We start from the raw sequence: 18153 nt of genomic DNA on the forward strand, positions 1-18153 counted from the left end.
CAACTTCTGATCCATGATGCTGAAGAGCTGCCACAGCGTAGGAATCCTCACAGAGAGCAGCAAAGAGAATCAGCTCAGAAGCCGTGCCCCTTTATTTATTACACTAGCTACTGTAAGGTACGTTTAAATGTCCAGTGTAAATGTTCATAGATGGTAAGTGGATGAATGATTGAATGGGAAGGGTGGCAGGGTGGGCAGGTGGGTGAGATAGCGTGGGTGGGGTAAGTGGGTAGGATTTGGAGGGCATGTAGTTGAGGTGGTATGGGTAGGGTTGCAGGTGGGTGAGGTAGTAGATGGGTTGGGTGGCAGATGAGTGATGCAGTGGATGGATAGGGTGGCAGGTGGGTAGGGTGGCTGGTGGGTGCGGTGGAAAGTGGCAGGTGGCTAGGGTGGCAGATAGGTGAGGTGGCAGGGTGGCAGGTGGATAGGATGGCAGCTGAGTTAGGTGGGTGAGTGGGTAGGTGGGTCAGGGTAGTCGAGTTGGGAAGGGTTGTCAGGTCGGGGGCTAGTCAGTTTGGGTCGGGGGGAGTTGGGCTGTATGGTGGGAGTTTGGGTAATTGGGTGGTGGAGCTAGTCAGGTCAGATCGGGGTGGACTCAGGGAGTAGTCGGAGGTAGGGGCTAGTTAGATCGGGTTGGAGGGGAGTCAGGAGTTCGGGAGGTTTGGGAGGTCAGGGGATACTCGGGTGGTGGGAGCTAGTCAGGTTGGGGGGAGCTGTGGGGTCAGGTGTTAGTTGGGGGCAGTTGAAGGGGAGTCAGGGGTTTGGATATTCAGGGGATCTGGAGTGTAGATTGGGGGGTCAAGAAGGGAGTCGGAGTTCAGGGGGTAGTTGGGGTTCGAGAGGGGAGGGGTCAGTGTGAGTGATTGGGAGGGGTCAGCTGTATAGTTACCAAGGTCTTAGACTAGGATTTTTCTGTCTAACATTTCCAGGTAAATAAGTTGGAACCGTCCAAAGTCTCCGACTCTAACACAGAGCTGGAGTCCTTTTCTGAGGGTTCCAGTGAGCAGAGGAACTGCCTATAGGAAGTTCAAACTTTCTGGGCAACTCCCATGGAGTCAGTGCATTGGGACTTCTGCGGAGTCCCGCTATGCATCTTGGGTCGTATGTCCGGTCTCTGATGACCTAAAGACTAGAAGATACTAAAAACTAGACAAAGAATTTCATTCTGAAAACCATGTAATTGACATAACGATCGGAACCCTTAGGCTTAGAATATACAGCAGATATGGTGTTCACACATGGTGTGGTGTTTTGATTTATTATGTGAATCACCCATTAAATGTTCAGATTTTACAAAACCTACTAGTGAATTAATCTGGTGCAAAATGTAGAAGTGTTCTCATTTTATCAGATGAGTACTTTAGATTATTTTGACAGAATCCAGCTGAGGTGGCAAATTGGGAATAATGAACTATGTATGGGTTTACGGCCTTGATTCCTGTTATGGCTGTTCCAGATGTTTGCTATGCCATTAAACAGGGTAACTTAGTGGATGCCTGGTGGATTCCAGAGGGAGATATTACTGAGACTCACTTCATGCCTTTCTGATACATCTCCAGAGACTGACTTGAGGGACATTGACAGTATCCTTTTTGCCACAAAAAGTGAGAGAATCTCAAAACAAAACAAGGAAAAATAACTTCTGAAGGAGAAATTTTACAGAGATACTCAAGCTGTCTTCTCTGAGCTATTGATATAACATTTTTGTATGTGTTGTATTTGTTTTTATCTTGTCAAAGGGTCTTAATAAAAACAGTTTGTTTTAAAAGGCTACTGTAAAAACAATATCTTTTGTGAATACAGGTAGCCTAAAATAGATGTTTAGATTTTTTAATATGAATGAGTGTTGGAGAACCAACTGAACTTGCCACAGTGAAAATTTATTCAATGGGCCTGTACTATACTCAGTTTTACCAGAATTTTAAGGAGTATCAAATCTACCAATAAATTGTTTGACTAGCTTTATCTAACGCTTTGTAAATATGCAATGCATACATTATATTAATTGAAAATTATTTCTTCACAATGTTTTCACAATTCAAGATGGCACGTATTTTTCAAAGGTTTTCCTTCTAAGCAGCTATTGCTCTGTAGCATAAAGTGCAGCGATGCATGCGTTCTGTTTGCTGTGTGCATTTTTCATGTCATCAGCAGCAGATTGTCTGTATAAACCCCTTTGGTGAATGCCAAGCACTGCGTTCACTTTGCCTCGGGAGTTAAAGAATGCAGAAATTTATAACTTTCGAACTTATAATGTCACCGTTTCTGGGTAAAATAACAATCACCAAGAATGAAAAAGTAAGTTAATTTATCAGGGAAACTTAAAAACAAGCGGTGAGACGACACGACCTGAGCTTCCGATGAGATAGATCTCTCTCCTTGCTGTTATATTCTGCATGTAACTCAATAGATCTGACACTAGGATTAATAGAACAAAACTATCACCCAGGGATATTGAACCGAACACAATCAGAAACGATCGGTCTTTGCCAATAGGCTTTTGTACCAAGAAGCACATATACGTTGTGTAAACATAGTAAAACATTTACAGACGAGAATTGATTATATTTAATCCTAGCCTGAAAGAAACAGGGTGGAATAAAGGTTTAAAAAGCTCTTTGGAAGCGTTCCCAAGCAGCAGAGTAATTTGAATACGGTGCATTGTCCTTTCAGTCCCTGCTTGCTGAAATCCCGCCCCGTGCGAAACAAAAAGTAGCAAGAAATGGGAAAAGCGAAGAAAAGACTGGGGAAGGTGAGGAGGAGAGAACTGTTTTACCACTTTCTTTATCTGAACGGCGATGTATTATTACAAGGTGCGGGTGGAAGGTGCCTTACTGCGGCTAGAAAGCGGAGTGAATGGTTGGCCTCTCCCCAGCCCCTTCTCTGCTAAGTGGCTATCAGTGGGATTGGTCTGAAATGACGCCATCCTTTTATTTTTAAACCAATGACCTCATCCCTGCTTCAAGTTTTTACTGAACAGAAAAAAAAACCTTCCTTCTGTGTATTTTTTATATGAACTAGCTTTACTTCTCTCCTTGTGTCACGCTAAGATTACAAACTGGCTACACAGAGCACCGAACGAGGAGACTTTGAATCGCGTTGGAGCCTCGAGTTTTGTTGAAGTAAGTTCCCCACAAGAGGAGAGGAAAAAAAAATCACCCAAAAAAAAAATCATCTGCGGGCCTGCAGTTGTCGCCTCACGTGTTGGGGGTGGGGTAGATGTGAGAAAGTGTCGGAGGCTGATTGCTTATTATTATTGGAACGATATGTCAGTAATTGTTTATAAAAAAAATGTATTTTGTTCTCGGAAATTTAGTTAAACAGCTTTTAATTATGTTACTGGGTAAAAGGTCCCCGTCGCTTCTGTAGTCGAAGCTGCCTGTCTTCCCTGAATGTGAAAGGCCTGGGGAAAGGACAATATATACAGCAACCAAAAAAAAAACGTTTTAAGGGACGTTTCACCGATCTTTAAACAGACCCGAAGTTTTAACAACACTGGAAACCTAATCTGAGAACTGTATTTTCCTCTGGAGAGGAGCTCGCCCGGTATTTTATGTACTTGCCATTGGTTCCAGTGCGGTACTAGTCCAAATGGACTTAATTAAATCCTAATCCTGCCAATAAAAAAATACAGAATGCAAATAAACTCCCGCAGAGCTCCAGCTTGTATTTGTCTCTTTTAGCTTTTATGTTATGATTTGTAATATCAAAAGTCAAACTTGTAAGGCATGTTCCTGGAAACGCAAATTAAAAGGGAAAGCAGATTTAAAATGTGTATATATAAATTAGATTAAATGGATTTATGCAGTATGATGGTCATCTAACCTATTCACCAGATCAGATTTCATTAACACACTTAAAGTTTGGAAATAGTAAATGACCAACTGTGCGTGTTTGATTGGCAGGATAGCTTAGATGTGAGACTTCCAATTAAAAAAAAAGTGTACATCAGAATTGTTGCATAGTGTTTAAGTGTAAAATTTACTGAAATTTTGGGAACTGAGCCAAGCTCTTTTATGTGTTGTTTATATGTTGTTCGCCTCAAATGATAAATATCTAAGATAACTACAACAAAATTATATCCATTTTATATACATACAGTAACATGTAAGTTTTGTGTTCTGGTTGCTGTTTATTTTACTATAGCAACAACAAGTTGCATTTACATAGTGACTTTAATGTAGAAAAATGTCCCAACGTGCCTTAGTGTTGTGACAAAAATGGATGCTGAACCAAAGAAAGAAATTGGGAAACGACCAAAAGCTTGGAGGAGAGAGAAGTGAAGATGTGGACAAACGGGTAGGGGGGGAAGGGGTGGGGAGTTCCAGAGGTTGAGACTTAAGTTACTGAAGGAACAGCCTCAGTGCGAGCTAATGGGAGAGGAAATGCACAAGAGGCTGGAGTCAAATAGGAAAAAAGAGCTTTGAGATTTACAGCCAGTTGCCCCATTCTACGTATTCTCCTGTTCCAGAAATGTACAAATTGTTGTCTCTGTATCAAAAACAAAGTTTCTGAGTGCCCAGAGACTTAAACCCCTGTACATTTTAAATGCCGAACACAAGGTTATGTTATACTCCAGGGGAAGGTTTGAGTCATAGCCTGATCAAAGTGACATCTAAATGCTGTTTAAATTTTAGTGTTGGCAGAAATAATAAAACATTAAAAATTAAATTATAAACACTCCTAGACAATGCACTAAAATTGTGGCTTAATACCAGTTCAACAAAATTCTTTGACTCACTGAAAACTATTGTATAACTGATTGTAAATTGTATCCCCTCAAATATAACTATGGTACAAAACTTCGCTACCAAAGTTACCAAATGGTAAGAATCCATTTAACACAGCAGCACAGCATCTTGTAGTATTTATTCAGAAGACCTACATATAATTAAGATAAAAGCAAAATAATGTGGATGCTGGAAATCTGAAACAAAAACAGAAAATGCTGAAAAAACTCAGCAGGCCTGACAGCAGCTGTGGAGAGAGAAACAGAGTTGACGTTTTGAGTGCATATGACCTATGTATAATTTCTGTTCTGCAACTTGGGTGTTTGAATTTTCGCTGTAAAATTCTTCAAAGGTAATGCCTCATTAACAGAGGTTTTAAAACTGTAGCACAATCAAAGGGTTCAAATTCACAGTACATGAACACATGATATTAAGCACCTGTTTAAATTCTGCCAGGTTGTCAGGTCCAATTATCCCATGTCTTATAGTTCAACTTCACCTGAAGACTGCATTTCATCTTGACTCCCTGTATGTAACACTATAAGAGATTGACCGTTACCTCCTCTTAAGTTCATGAAAATGCACAAAAATGTCAGTAAACATTTTAATGGGATTGGTGAGGGGGGTAGTGACAATATGCCTTGGATGCTCTAGAGAACAAATTTGCATTATCTGCAGATAAAAGCAAAATATTGCAGATGCTGGAAATCTGAAGTAAAAACAGAAAATGCTGGAAAAACTCAACAGGTCTGACAGCATCTGTGGAGAGAGAAACCAAGTTAATGTTTTGACTCTTCAGAGAAGGAGGGGATACAATTTACGGCATTTTCTGCTTTTGTTTCTGCGATTCCTACAGGTTGCCCACTTCTAAAATTGCCTTGGCACTACTTTTCATACCTGCGGGAAATAATGTACTGATAGCGCTCACAAGATAATGGTAGAACGCTTTGGTTGGTGGAAATTTCTGGAGGCTAGAGACTTAAATATTGGCATACTGCCAACATTAGAAGGAAAGGGGGACAGGAAAAGCTGTCTAATAAAATGCATTGAGCCTGATGGTGGCTGCCAAAACTGATATCAAGCAAATGTAAGCTCTGCAGGTGAAAGCAGCAGCTGATGAAACAAGAATCTACTATTTATTGCAGCATGTGACTGATGTTCCCTATACTATACATAACGAGCATTGCAAATAATGCAAATAAAATTTTGTAGCTCTGTCAAGCTCACAATCCCGAAAAGATGGACAGTACCTCAAATCTTAAAATTATTTTGTTACTTTGAAAATAATTCTGCTTCAAAACCTTCCTTGAATACTAGTTATGATATCAGTATGTAAATTTGTATTCTAGCACAACAATGTAATAGCCAATGTCATGTATTTAACTGTAATTGTTTTAGAATTCGTGTGTTGCCTTGCCTTCTGAAATGTTCTCCCATTATATGATGAAAAACTTTGCAATCAAAATGGCAGTCATAATTCAAGATATTGGTGCTAAAATTTGGATGAAGCCCAATATGGGAGAACCTCCCAGAAAAAAAACCTTTTTGAAGCTTCAGATCAGTATGTTTAAAAGTGCAATACTGTTGAGATTTAGATGACCTTCATAAACAGCCCTGCCTCGTAACAGTGTCTCAGCCACCTGTTCATCTCCAATCACTAGTACCCGATTTAACTATGTACTAAATTAAATATACAGAATAGTAAATCAATGATGATGTAAATAAAGCTGTTGGGTGTATTTGCAGTACAGGTTTAGTGTTGTTGTGAAGCAGGTTTGGCTTAATGGTGCAGATTCAAGCATTTACGCTTCACTGCTGTTGGAAAGTGAAACAGCTTTGCACCAATGATACTGTTATATAAACGCAACTGTAATCTAAACAGCTTTTCAGTGATGCATCTACTTTTTCTTTTTTTTAAAAAAACAAATACCATTATACATAATAGGTACCATTGGAGGTAGCTTCAGTTGACTTGCAGTTGTGCTTTTTAAAGATTAATTAAATTATTGCAAATTCCAGAGTGATACAGAAATGAATGATTAATAAGCCACTATGTGTACATGAAGTGGATATTTAGGTGTCTGAAAATAATTTATTTTTATTTGGGAATTGCACAGAAGTGTGTTATTCAAAGCACTTTACAAATGATAGGTGTGAATGCTGATAAGGAGGTGAAGTATTGGTGGTACTGAAAGCACATTGAAAGATTTTTTTAAAAAGCTTTTGTAGATGGAGCTGCATGAGGGAAGAGATTGCATGGATTAATCGTTTAAGAAGATAGGATGGAGTCTGCTTCAGTCGAAAGTTCAGCCTTAGTAATGGAAAAGTGGGAATAGGAAATGAATATTAAATTAGAACCTGAAGAACAAAGGGTATGAATAAGGGATAGCTTTGCAGAAGATTCCTAAATAAGATGGTCCATGGAAGGAATTAAAACCAAGAATACTCTTGAATTCATTGGGGTTCAGGAAATTAATATATTTGGGGGAGGGTGGGCAATTTTGGTATCCTGACTAACATATTTATTCTTTAGTCAATACTCTCAGCACAGATTATAAAGTAATTTACCTCAAGAATACTGTTGTGTACAAAATGTCTGCTACAGATGCCTGGATTATAACAGTGATTGCATTTCAAAAGTACTTAATTGTCTATGAGTCATTTGGAAGGACCTGAAGATAAGAATGGTGTTGTATCAGTGAAATTTCTTTTTCTTTCTCTTCCTTTTTCTTTCCATCTTTCAGTGGGTATAAAAAGGGATTGTTGTGGATTATCTGGCGTTTTGAAGGACAGTGGTTGAGATGCTGGCAAATGATCATTTGAGAATTTGATCTTCAAGGTGATGAAGGCATGGTTGCGAATTCCAGCTGTGGATGAAGTATAGCTGGGAGCTGAGGGCAATGTTCTCAAGGAGGAAGGTGGCAGTTTTGGAAGTAGACTATATGTGGGATTGAAAGCTCAGTTCAGCTCAAACTGAATGTCTAATGAGCACTTTGCTGGGTTGCTGGGTTCAGTCTGAGTAAGCAGCAAGGAAGATTGGTTAGGTCAAAGACAGATGCACATAGGTACTGAAGAGCAAACAGAATGGATTCAGTTTTGTTGACATTGAGTCATTGGATTCAAAGTACTGTTCAATGCATAAGATATTGGACCCCTGAAACTTGTTAGTTTTTATAACAACAAATTGCATTTATATAGCACCTTTAATATAGTAAAATGTGCCATTTATCAAACAGAATTTGACACTGAGTCAAATAGTAAAAAAATGAACAGTTACTTTTAAGAGGTTTGCAAACTGTCAAGATTCTTCAGGCCAACCTAATTACACAGGAGAGTTTATGGAATTTCATAAGTTTATTTTTTCTTAAAGCATCCTTTCTTTTCTAGGGTGTTGCAAGTTATTTACGCAATTATGTTTTGATAGTTTTCAGGAAGTAGAACACACCATTCAAAAAGGTGCAGTGTAGTTTAAACAGGGTCATTAAAGCAACCTTTTTGCTTTTAATAGTGTGCACTAAAATTAAGTATATTTTAACTTGTCCCTTCATACAATTTTGCAGGAACAGAATATACAGTGGGAAACATTGTATTCTGTGACTGAGGAGCACTTTGAGCCAGTGGTTTTACTCAGTCAGAGAAATAAGTGGGGTATTCCACTGTCACTCAACATCTATTCCATGTGTGCAAGAAAGATCCATCTGGCAGCTTGAAACACATGGGTATTGTATTTGATGTATTATTGAAATTTGAATTGTTTCCAGTTCAGACAGCTCAAAAATGTACTTTTGAAGTAAAAGTCAAATAACCTCACAGGATCGTGGTGCTTATCATAATATCTAAAATGGTTGAAGCATCTAATGTAGTCAAATTTATATTGAGGACCAAATCAGTGAAAACAATTTCTTGCTAACCTAGTTTGTGCCTGCTTGGTTATTAATAATCTAGCTGTTCTTGTTGCAAAGTCAATGAAAACATCATTACTAATCCAGTTTGAGTCTTTTTAAGTTGTCACTAGTGTAGCTGTGCTTGCTAGGTGCAGGTCTGATTTGGATTTTTTCCACTTTTCTCATCTCTCAGCTGACCACAACAAGATGTATTTTTGAGAGAGTGTTTTAACTCTTTTGAGTACTGTGACTTTAAAGAAGACATAAAAACAGCTTTTCTTGTAAGTTTAAATCAAAAGAAAGTATAAACAATTATTTTCACAACATCAAGAATGTAAATGCAACAAGCACCCACTCCCCGAACACACATAAGAAAAGATTATTCTAAAGATGTAACGTGCACTTAGGTTCCTAGAAGAGTACAGCAGAAACTGGTCATTTCTTTACATGGTCCTTGAACATTGCAGGCCTGAAGGATTCTCTTTTGCTTCCTTGGAAGACACATGGAGATCAGATGTTTCTGGTTGTTTCGGACAGAATCGTGGCTGAGCTCCTGTAGTGAAGAAATATAATCTTGCAGGTAGAATGAATTAGGCCCTCCCCAGTGCCTGAGATGACTTTCTTTATGAGACAGGGTTCTTTCCTTTCCTGGGGCAAGATCTCTCCCTTTGAGCTGCTGGTCCCAGGCTTCCTTTCTGGGCTGGCCTTTTGGATTAATAAGGTATTGGTGTTCTCTCCAGCTAGTTTCAGTCATGTGATGACAGTATCAATGTATTCCATTGTCCACACAATGTGTTGAAGCTGGTGTAATTGACACACAATGGGGGCATATTGATACCCATCAACACTCCAGCTGTGATCATCCTCAGTGAATGACTTTATTTGAAATCCCATCTTCATTGGGCTGGCAGGTCCAGCAGCTATTGTCATTTTCAGTCTCTTCCATTGAAATGGTGAGGGGTAATCAATCAGCACCTGGCAAGGCCATTTACATTTTATGTGACTCCCCAGGGATTTGTCCAGACATGTTTGTGCAGAAATTGCAAAATAAATTTACCTGACTTTCTGGAGTCCATTTTGTGAAGGTCCTGATGGGTAAATCCAAACTTCTGTAACCTTTTGAGAGTCCCCATATTTTTCTTTATGTTTAGTTAAGTTTTTAATTCTGGGTATATGAACAGCAATCACTGTTTGTTAATTGTTTTTAGGTATTGGATTTTCTTATGCCTTCATAAAATCCTACTTAAGTATTTGAAAGCAATCAAGTATCACTGGAGTCCTCATTTTAAATTTAAAATGTAAAACGATATATTATAAAGTGATATATTGGTGTTATACAGATATTAGCCAAGTGACTAATGTAACAATGAAGTATAGCTATCTCCGACTCTCATGAAATTTAAATAATTAAAAGCCTGCAACTCCTAAAAATAAAACCAAGCTAAATTTGCATGGGATTCCTCTTTTCCTTCAGGGATATTGACCTGTTCAATTCTTTTCATACGTTTCTACTTTGCTGAGATTTTCAAACTGGCACTCCTTTCGAGGGATTTTCCAATTGCAAGAATCATGAGATTCTTCATCTGCTCACAAGATTCTGGATTTTGACGATCAAACTGCTCTAAATTCAAAAAGGACTGTCAGTCCATTAGAATCTGAACCAATCACAAAGTCTGTGTACTTTTGAAAATTGTACATTAGGCCTTCTCTCAAGCCTGGTACCAGGGAAAACACAGCAATAAACTTTGTTTTATTGTATATTGCTTATTTGGTTGCTTACTCAGTCATTGTACTTAGGGATTTTTTCAAGAGACAACAAAATCAAAACTTAGGTAAACATGTTTTTTATTGCATTGCAGATACCTGCAAGTATTGATTTAAGACCAGTTCCTGATTTAGAGTTGCTAACCAATAGATATGCTATTGCGTCTGCATTGTTCTTACACATTGGGAAGGTTGAGGTTGCATTCAGCACCTGTGAAGAATTCTAAGCCCTATGAATCAACTTGATCATTTTTTGGCTGCTTTTTGAATGCTGAAGCAGACTGCTTACAACTGTCAACCCACATCCTATTCACTATCAAGATTACTTACTTCCAACTCTGCAATATTGCTTTCCTATTTTCCTACCTCACCCCGCTGTTGTGAAGCTTTTACCTCTGTATTTGACTTGTCCAGTGCTTTTATGTCTTTCTGACATCCACTCTCCATTAACTCTGAATCGTCCAAAGCTCAGCTCTATGCATTCTGACCCATGCATTCCCTATCCTCCCTGACCTACATTGGCTCCTGGTGCTACAATGGTACAAACTTAAATTTCATCCTTATCTATAACTTCCTCTGCACCCTACCGTTTGCAAAACTGAGTTCTGTCCTACAGTATCTGATCTGGACTGTTCTTGAACTCCCTTTACTTCACTATCACTGGAGAGACATCAGTTGCTCTGCTGCCCTCTTTGAAACTCCCTCCCAAAAACCTGCTACCTCTTTACCTCATGGCCCATCTTTAAAAGCCTTCTGAAAACCAGACTAAATTTTCCTAATCCTCCCCAAAAGGCTAGATGCCTACTAATTTTTTCCCCCTCCAATGCACTTGGGATGTTTAATATATTAAAGGTGGCAAATAAATGCAAATTGCAGGTATTGCTTCTAAACGTGTTGAGCTTCATTCACACTCATCCAAAAATGGGTTACATTTTCAATGTTGACCAATGGCTGCTTGGACAGTCTGCTGTTAGCTAACGTTACAGAGTATAAAAATGAAGACTTCAATGAAGTAAATGCCGTGCAACTTTACTGCATAGTTGAAGCATGATTATCCATTTGTTTATCTGAAATTGTTTGTATAGTGTGGACATTGCACCTATATAAACTATAACAAGGTTAGTGAAATGTGCTGCTACGTATTAGAAATGGTTACACTTTTGAACATATGTAAAAGGTCACTGGTATGACTACTTCTCTGAAGAAAAGTGGACTATCTTGATTTCACAATATTATATTCATCTATTCACCAGATTTAATGACAACTTTGATGATGAAATAGAAAGTCACTTGGTTAATGAGACAAAGATAGGCAGCATTGTAAGCAGTGATGATGGAAGCATAAAATTACAAAGAGATATTGATTAAGTGAATGGGCAAAACTGTGAAAAATGAAGTTGTGTAGGCAAATGTGAGGTCTGTCACTTTGGACCTAAAATGAAAGAACGTGCTACTTTCTAAGTGAAGAAAAACTAGAAACCATGGAGGTCCAAAGAGACTTGGGTGTCCAGGTACATAGATCATTAAAATGTCATGAACAGGTACAGAAAATAATCAAAGATGCTAATGGAATGCTGGCCTTTATATTTAGTGGAGTAGAATACAATGGGGTCAAAGTCATGCTTCAGCTATACAAGACTCTGGTTAGACCACACCTGGAGCAGGGTGAGCAATTCTGGACATCACATCTTAGGTAGGATACATTGGCTTTGGCTTTGGAGGGAGCGTAACCTATATTTACCTGAGTGATACATAAATTACAAGGAGAGGTTTTTTTAAAATTCATTTACGGGATGTGGATGTCGCTGGCTAGGCCAGCATTTATTGCCCATCCCTAATTGCCCTAGAGAAGGTGGTGGTAAGTTGCCTTCTTGAACTGCTGCAGTCCCTGTGGTGTGGGTACACCCACAGTGCTGGTAGGAAGAGAGTTCTGGGATTTTGACCCGGTGACAGTGAAGGAACAGCGATCTATTTCCAAGTCAAGACGATGAGTGGCTTGAGGGGAGTTTCCAGATGGTGGTGTTTCATGTATCTGCTGCCCTTGTCCTTCTAGCTGGTGGTGGTCGTGGGTTTGGAAGGTACTGCCTAAGGAGCCTTGGTGAGTTTCTGCAGTGCATCTTGTAGATTGTACACACTGCTGCCACTGTTAGTCAGTAGTGGAGGGAGTGAATGTTTGTGGGCTGCTTTGTCCTGGATGGTGTCAAGCTTCTTGAGCGCTGTTGGAGCTGTACTCATTCAGGCAAGAGGAGGGTATTCTATCCTGACTTGTGCCATGTAGGTGGTGGACAGGCTTTGGGGAGTCAGGAGATGAGTTACTCACCGCAGGATTCCTAGCCTCTGACCTGCTCTTGTAGCCACAGTATTTATATGGCTAGTCCAGTTTAGTTTTTGGTCAATGGTAACCCCAAGAGGTTGATTGTGGGGATTCAGCAATGATAATGCCATTGAATGTCAAGGGACAGTGGTTAGATTCTCTCTGGTTGGAGATAGTCATTGCGTGGCACTTGTGTGGCACAAATGTTACTTGCCACTTGCCAGCCCAAGCCTGGATATTGTCCAGATCTTGCTGCATATGGACATATATCTGCTTCAGTGTCTGAGTAGTGAATGATGCTGAACATTGTGCAATCACCAGTGAACATCCCCATTTCTGACCTTATGATGGAAGGAGGGTCATTGATGAAGCAGCTGAAGAAGGTTGGGCCTAGGACACTACCCTGAGGAACTCCTGCAGTGATGTCCTAGAATTGAGATGATTAACCTCCAACAACCACAACCATCTTTCTTTGTACTAGGTATGACTCCAACCAGCAGAGAGTTTTCCCTCCTTGATTCCCATTGACTAATGTTGTATTCTGTAGAATTTGGTGGTTGTGATTTGATTGAAGTTGTTCAGATATTAAGGGGAATAAATGGGGTAGATAGAAACTATTTCCATTAGTTTGGAAGTCTAGAACAAGGGGACATGGTCTTAAAGATTAGAGCCAGACTTTTCAGGAAATCTATTAGAAAATACTTCTAACTCAAAAGCTAGTCAGAGTTTGGAAGTCTCTCCTCAAATGGCAACTAATGCTGGATCAATCAATGACTGATTGATTGGATAACAAAAATCTAAGGTATTAAGGGACAGATAAATTTTGACTGGCCTGTAGTTCCCTGGTTTATCCCTTCCTCCCTTCTTGAATAATGGTACCACACTAGCTGTCCTCCAGTCCTCTGGCACCTCTCCTGTGGCCAGAGAGGTATTGAAAATTATTGCCAGCGCCCCTGCTATCTCCTACCTTGCCTCACTCAACAGCTTGGGATACATTTCATCCGGGCCTGGAGATTTATCTACTTATGAGCCTGCCAGACCACTTAGAACCTCCTCCCTTTCTATGCTAATTTCTTTAATTATATCACAGTCCTTCTGCCTGATTTCCATACCCACGTTGTCCCTCTCACTTGTGAAGACACAAAGTATTCATTTAGAACTCTACCTACGTTTTATAGCTCCATACACAAATTACCACTATGGTCCTTAATGGGCCCTACTCTTCCCTTAGTTATCCTCTTACTCTTAATGTACTTGTAAAATAACTTTGGATTTTCCTTTATTTTGCCTGCCAATGTTTTTTCATGCCCTCATTTTGCTCTCCTTTTTAAGTTCCCCCCTCCTACACATTCTATACACCTCTAGGACTTCCACTGTTTTGAGCCCTCGGTATCTGTCATAAGCCTCCCTTTATCTCTTTATCAAATCCCATATATCCCTTGACATCCAGGGTTCCCTGGACTTGTTGGTCCCACCCTTTATCTTTACTGGAATATGTTGGCCCTGTACACTCCCTATTTCCTTCTTGAATGAGTCCCACTGCTCTGACACAGATTTACCTAAAAGTAGCTGCTCCCAGTCCACTCTGGCCAAATCATATCTGATCTTATTAAAATCGGGCCTTCCCCCAATCTAGAACTCTGATTTCTGGCCCATCCTTGACCTTTTCCATAACAAATGTGCAATTATTTTTGTCATAAGTCTCTTATATGGGCATCTAATCAAATGTTTTTTTAAAAATCTATATAAACCACATCCACTGCATTACTGTTTTCTATCCTCTTTTGTTATTTCTTCCACTGGAGTTTAAAAGAGTGAGGGGTGACTTGATTGAAGTATATAAGACCTTGAATGGGATATTGACAAGGCGGACATGGAAAGGATGTTTCCTCTTGTGGGTGAGTCCAGAGCTAGGGAAAATGTTTTAAAGTTAGGGGTTGCCCATTTAGGACAGAGATGAGGAGAATTTTTTTCACTGAGGGTTGTGCAACTTTGGAACTCTCTGCCTCAGAAGGCGGTGGAGGTGGGGTCATTGAATATTTTTAAGGCAGAGGTAAATAGGTTCTTGTCAGGCAAGGGGATGAAAGGTTATTGGGGGTAGATGGGAATGTGGAATTTGAAACGCAAACAGATCAGCCATGATCTTATTGAATGGTGGAGCAGGCTTAAGGGACCGAATGGCCTACTCCTGCTCCTATTTTGTACGTTTGTATGTTCTTCAAATAATTCTACAAGGTTGCTGAAGAATGATCTTTTCTGTAGGAAGTCATTCTGATTAGACCTGATTAACTCATTGTACTCTAAATACTTAAAATAATTTAATCATGTTATTGAATCATGGATTATTTCGTCACCTCTGATCGAGTTTGTTTTGATCTCAATGGCCAAGACAAAGCTCTTGTTTATCCTCATCAACCCAAATAAGAACTGAAATTTGAAACAAAAACTGCTGGAAAAACTCAGCAGCAGGTCTGACAGCATCTGTGGAGAGGAAGACAGAGTTATTGTTTCGAGTCCGTATGACTCTTTATCAGAGCTAAAGAGAACTAGAAATGTGGTGAAATATAAGCTGTTTAAGAGGGGTTGGACAAGTGAAACTGGATAGAGGGCCAGCGATAGGTGGAGGCAAAGGAGAGATTGCCAAAGTTGTCATAAACAAAAGGTCAAAGGGACATTGATGGTGGTGATATTTGCTAAAGGATGTGCTAATGGTGACATTAAGGATAGAAAGCAGGATGAGCAAGTGACAGATAGCCCTAGTGGGGGTGGGGTGGGGGGGGAGGGGATTGAAATAGGCTAAAAGGTGGGGATAAAACAATATGGAAGTAAATTGTAAAAATAATAGAAATAGGTGGCAAAAGAAAAATATATATATATATGTAAAAAAGTATATTATAATTATTAGAAAAAAGGGGATAAAGAAGGGGTGAGGATGGAGGAGAGAGTTCATGATCTGAAGTTGTTGAACTCAATGATGCAGTACTGTTCCTCCAGTTTGCGTTGAACTTCACTGGAACATTGCAGCAGGCCAAGGTCGGACATGTGGGCATGAGAGTAGGGTGGTGTGTTGAAATGGCAAGCGACAGGAAGGTCTGGGTCATGCTTGTGGACAGACCGTAGGTGTTCCACAAAGCGGTCACCCAGTCTGCGTTTGGTCTCTCCAATGTGGAGGAGACCGCATTGGGAGCAGCGAATGCAGTAGACTAAATTGAGGGAAGTGCAAGTGAAGTGCTGCCTCACTTGAAAGGAGTGATTGGGCCCTTGGACGGTGAGGAGGGGGGAAGTAAAGGGGCAGGTGTTGCACCTTTTGCGGTTGCATGGGAAGGTGCCGTGGGAGGGGGTTGAGGTGTAGGGGGTGATGGAGGAGTGGACCAGGGTGTCCCTGAGGGAACAGTCCCTACGGAATGCCGACAGTGGGGGTGAAGGGAAGATGTGTTTGGTGGTGGCATCATGCTGGAGTTGGTGGAAATAGCGGAGGATGATCCTTTGAATGCAGAGGCTGGTGGGGTGATAAGTGAGGACAAGTGGGGCCCTATCATGGTTCTGGGAGGGAGATGCTTGAGAGATGGGTCGGACACGGTTGAGGGCCCTGCCAACCACCGTGGGTGGAAAACCTCGGTTAAGGAAGAAGGAAGACATGTCAGAAGAACTGTTTTGGAAAGTGGCATCATCGGAACAGATGTGTCAGAGGCGAAGGAACTGAGAGAGTGGGATGGAGTCCTTACAGGAAGCAGGGTGTGAGGAGCTGTGGTCAAGGTAGCTGTGGGAGTCGGTGGGCTTGTAATGAATATTGGTGGACATTCTATCACGGGAAATTGAGACAGAGAGGTCAAGGAAGGGAAGGGAAGTGTCAGTGGTGGACCATGTGAAAATGATGGAGGGGTGGAAATTGGAAGCAAACTTAATAAATTTTTCCAGGTCCAAATGAGAGCATGAAGCAGCACCGAAACAGTAATTGATGTACCGGAGGAGAGTTGTGGGAGGGGGCCTGAGTAGGAGTGGAACAAGGAATGTTCCACATACCCCATAAAGAGACAGGCATAACTGGGGCCCATGCGGGTACCCATGGCCACACCTTTTATTGGAGGAAGTGAGGCGAGTTTAAGGAGAAATTGTTCAGTGAGAGAACAAGTTCAGCCAGACGGAGGAGAGTAGATGGGGATTGTTCGGGCCTCTGTTCAAGGAAAAAGCGGAGAGCCCTTAGACCATCCCGGTGGGGGATGGAGGTGTAGAGGGATTGGATGTCCATGGTGAAGAGGAGGCGGTTGGGGCCAGGGAACTGGAAATTGTTGATATGATGTAGAGCATCACAGGAATCACGGATATAGGTGGGAAGAGACTGGACAAGTGAAGGGAGAATGGAGTCAAGATAGCAAGAAATGAGTTCCGTGGGGCAGGAACAGGCTGTAACGATCAGTCTGCCGGGACAGTCCTGTTTGTGGATTTTGGGTAGGAGGTAGAAGCTGGCCTTTTGCTTTTTATTTTGCTTTTATCTGAGAACTGAAATTTATTGTGTAGTAATAAAGCAGAGGTATTAGTAATGAAGTTAGAATTAAGCCTTTTATTTTTTTTAAAGAAAAACACCAATAAACCTTGATTTTATATAGAAGGCATTAACTGATACCCTCTTACAATGAGAATGTTACCTTTTTAATCTTCATTGATTGGTAGGTTGTTAAGCCATTAAGTTGGAACATTTTGTGACAAAAGTCTGTAACAAGCTGCCAATACTTAATGTATTAGGAAAGGTTAAAGAAAATTTAATAGCTGTCATCTTTGAAACTTTTTTTGAATGGAAGGATGTTTTATTCTGAATCTAAAAATTCAAGGCCACAAATATTTCAATTCTGATGGGTAAACTTTAGTGATCAATCTAACGTGGTATTTTATGCAACTAAGTATCTCTGTTCTGCTATCGTAAAACTGCGAAAATGAGACTAACCAGTCTTCACATCAATGTTAAATTAGCTGACTCTGAATTCAAGATTTTCAGGAATTTTTAGGTGCCACTTAAAAAGGCTGCAGCGTACTTAGTTTCTTGCAGCAGATGTAATTAGTATATTGCAGGGAATTCTTGCCTTTTTTTTGTTTATTAAAGCATAGAAAAACCCCTGCCAAATTTTCTGAATTCTTGCTTTTAGAGGAAGTCATTTTTTATGCAGTGTATTGTGGAGAATAGTCTTGTTATCTCGATCATGGTCACTCACATCTTTCTAAATACACATATTCTGTATTTTCTAATGAAAACTTCTGCAGGGTTTCAATTCAGTGAGAAGTCAAAAATTGAATGTCTATTTTAACTGGTCTTAAAATGCCCTGATAATTTTTTTGTTTTCTCAAGGTCATTTGGCACTTGTTACTGATTTGCTATAGGCTAGCTCTATTTTAAACTGAGACTTTACAATAGCAGGATTGGGCAAAGTTGATCTCACAAAAATAACAAATGGAACTGCCTTAAACT

The 18153-nt window shown here is 40.1% G+C and overlaps 1 protein-coding gene across 2 annotated transcripts in view; it reads left to right on the forward strand.

Annotated features, from left to right (window-relative positions):
• Positions 1-2626: 2626 nt before the first annotated feature.
• Positions 2627-18153, forward strand: part of dusp16 (dual specificity phosphatase 16) — a 109126-nt gene continuing 93599 nt past the window's right edge. Inside the window, exon 1 of one of the 2 annotated variants that reach the window (XM_078568141.1) lies at positions 2627-2752. The gene's annotated coding sequence lies outside the window, so the exon portion shown is untranslated. Of the gene's footprint in view, positions 2753-2929; positions 3123-18153 lie in introns of those variants that run through there. The other variant, XM_078568142.1, reaches the window with a different exon arrangement.

The sequence above is a fragment of the Cetorhinus maximus genome, chromosome 22 (genome assembly GCF_964194155.1).
Source record: "Cetorhinus maximus chromosome 22, sCetMax3.hap1.1, whole genome shotgun sequence".
In the NCBI taxonomy this organism is placed as follows: Eukaryota; Metazoa; Chordata; class Chondrichthyes; order Lamniformes; family Cetorhinidae; genus Cetorhinus; species Cetorhinus maximus.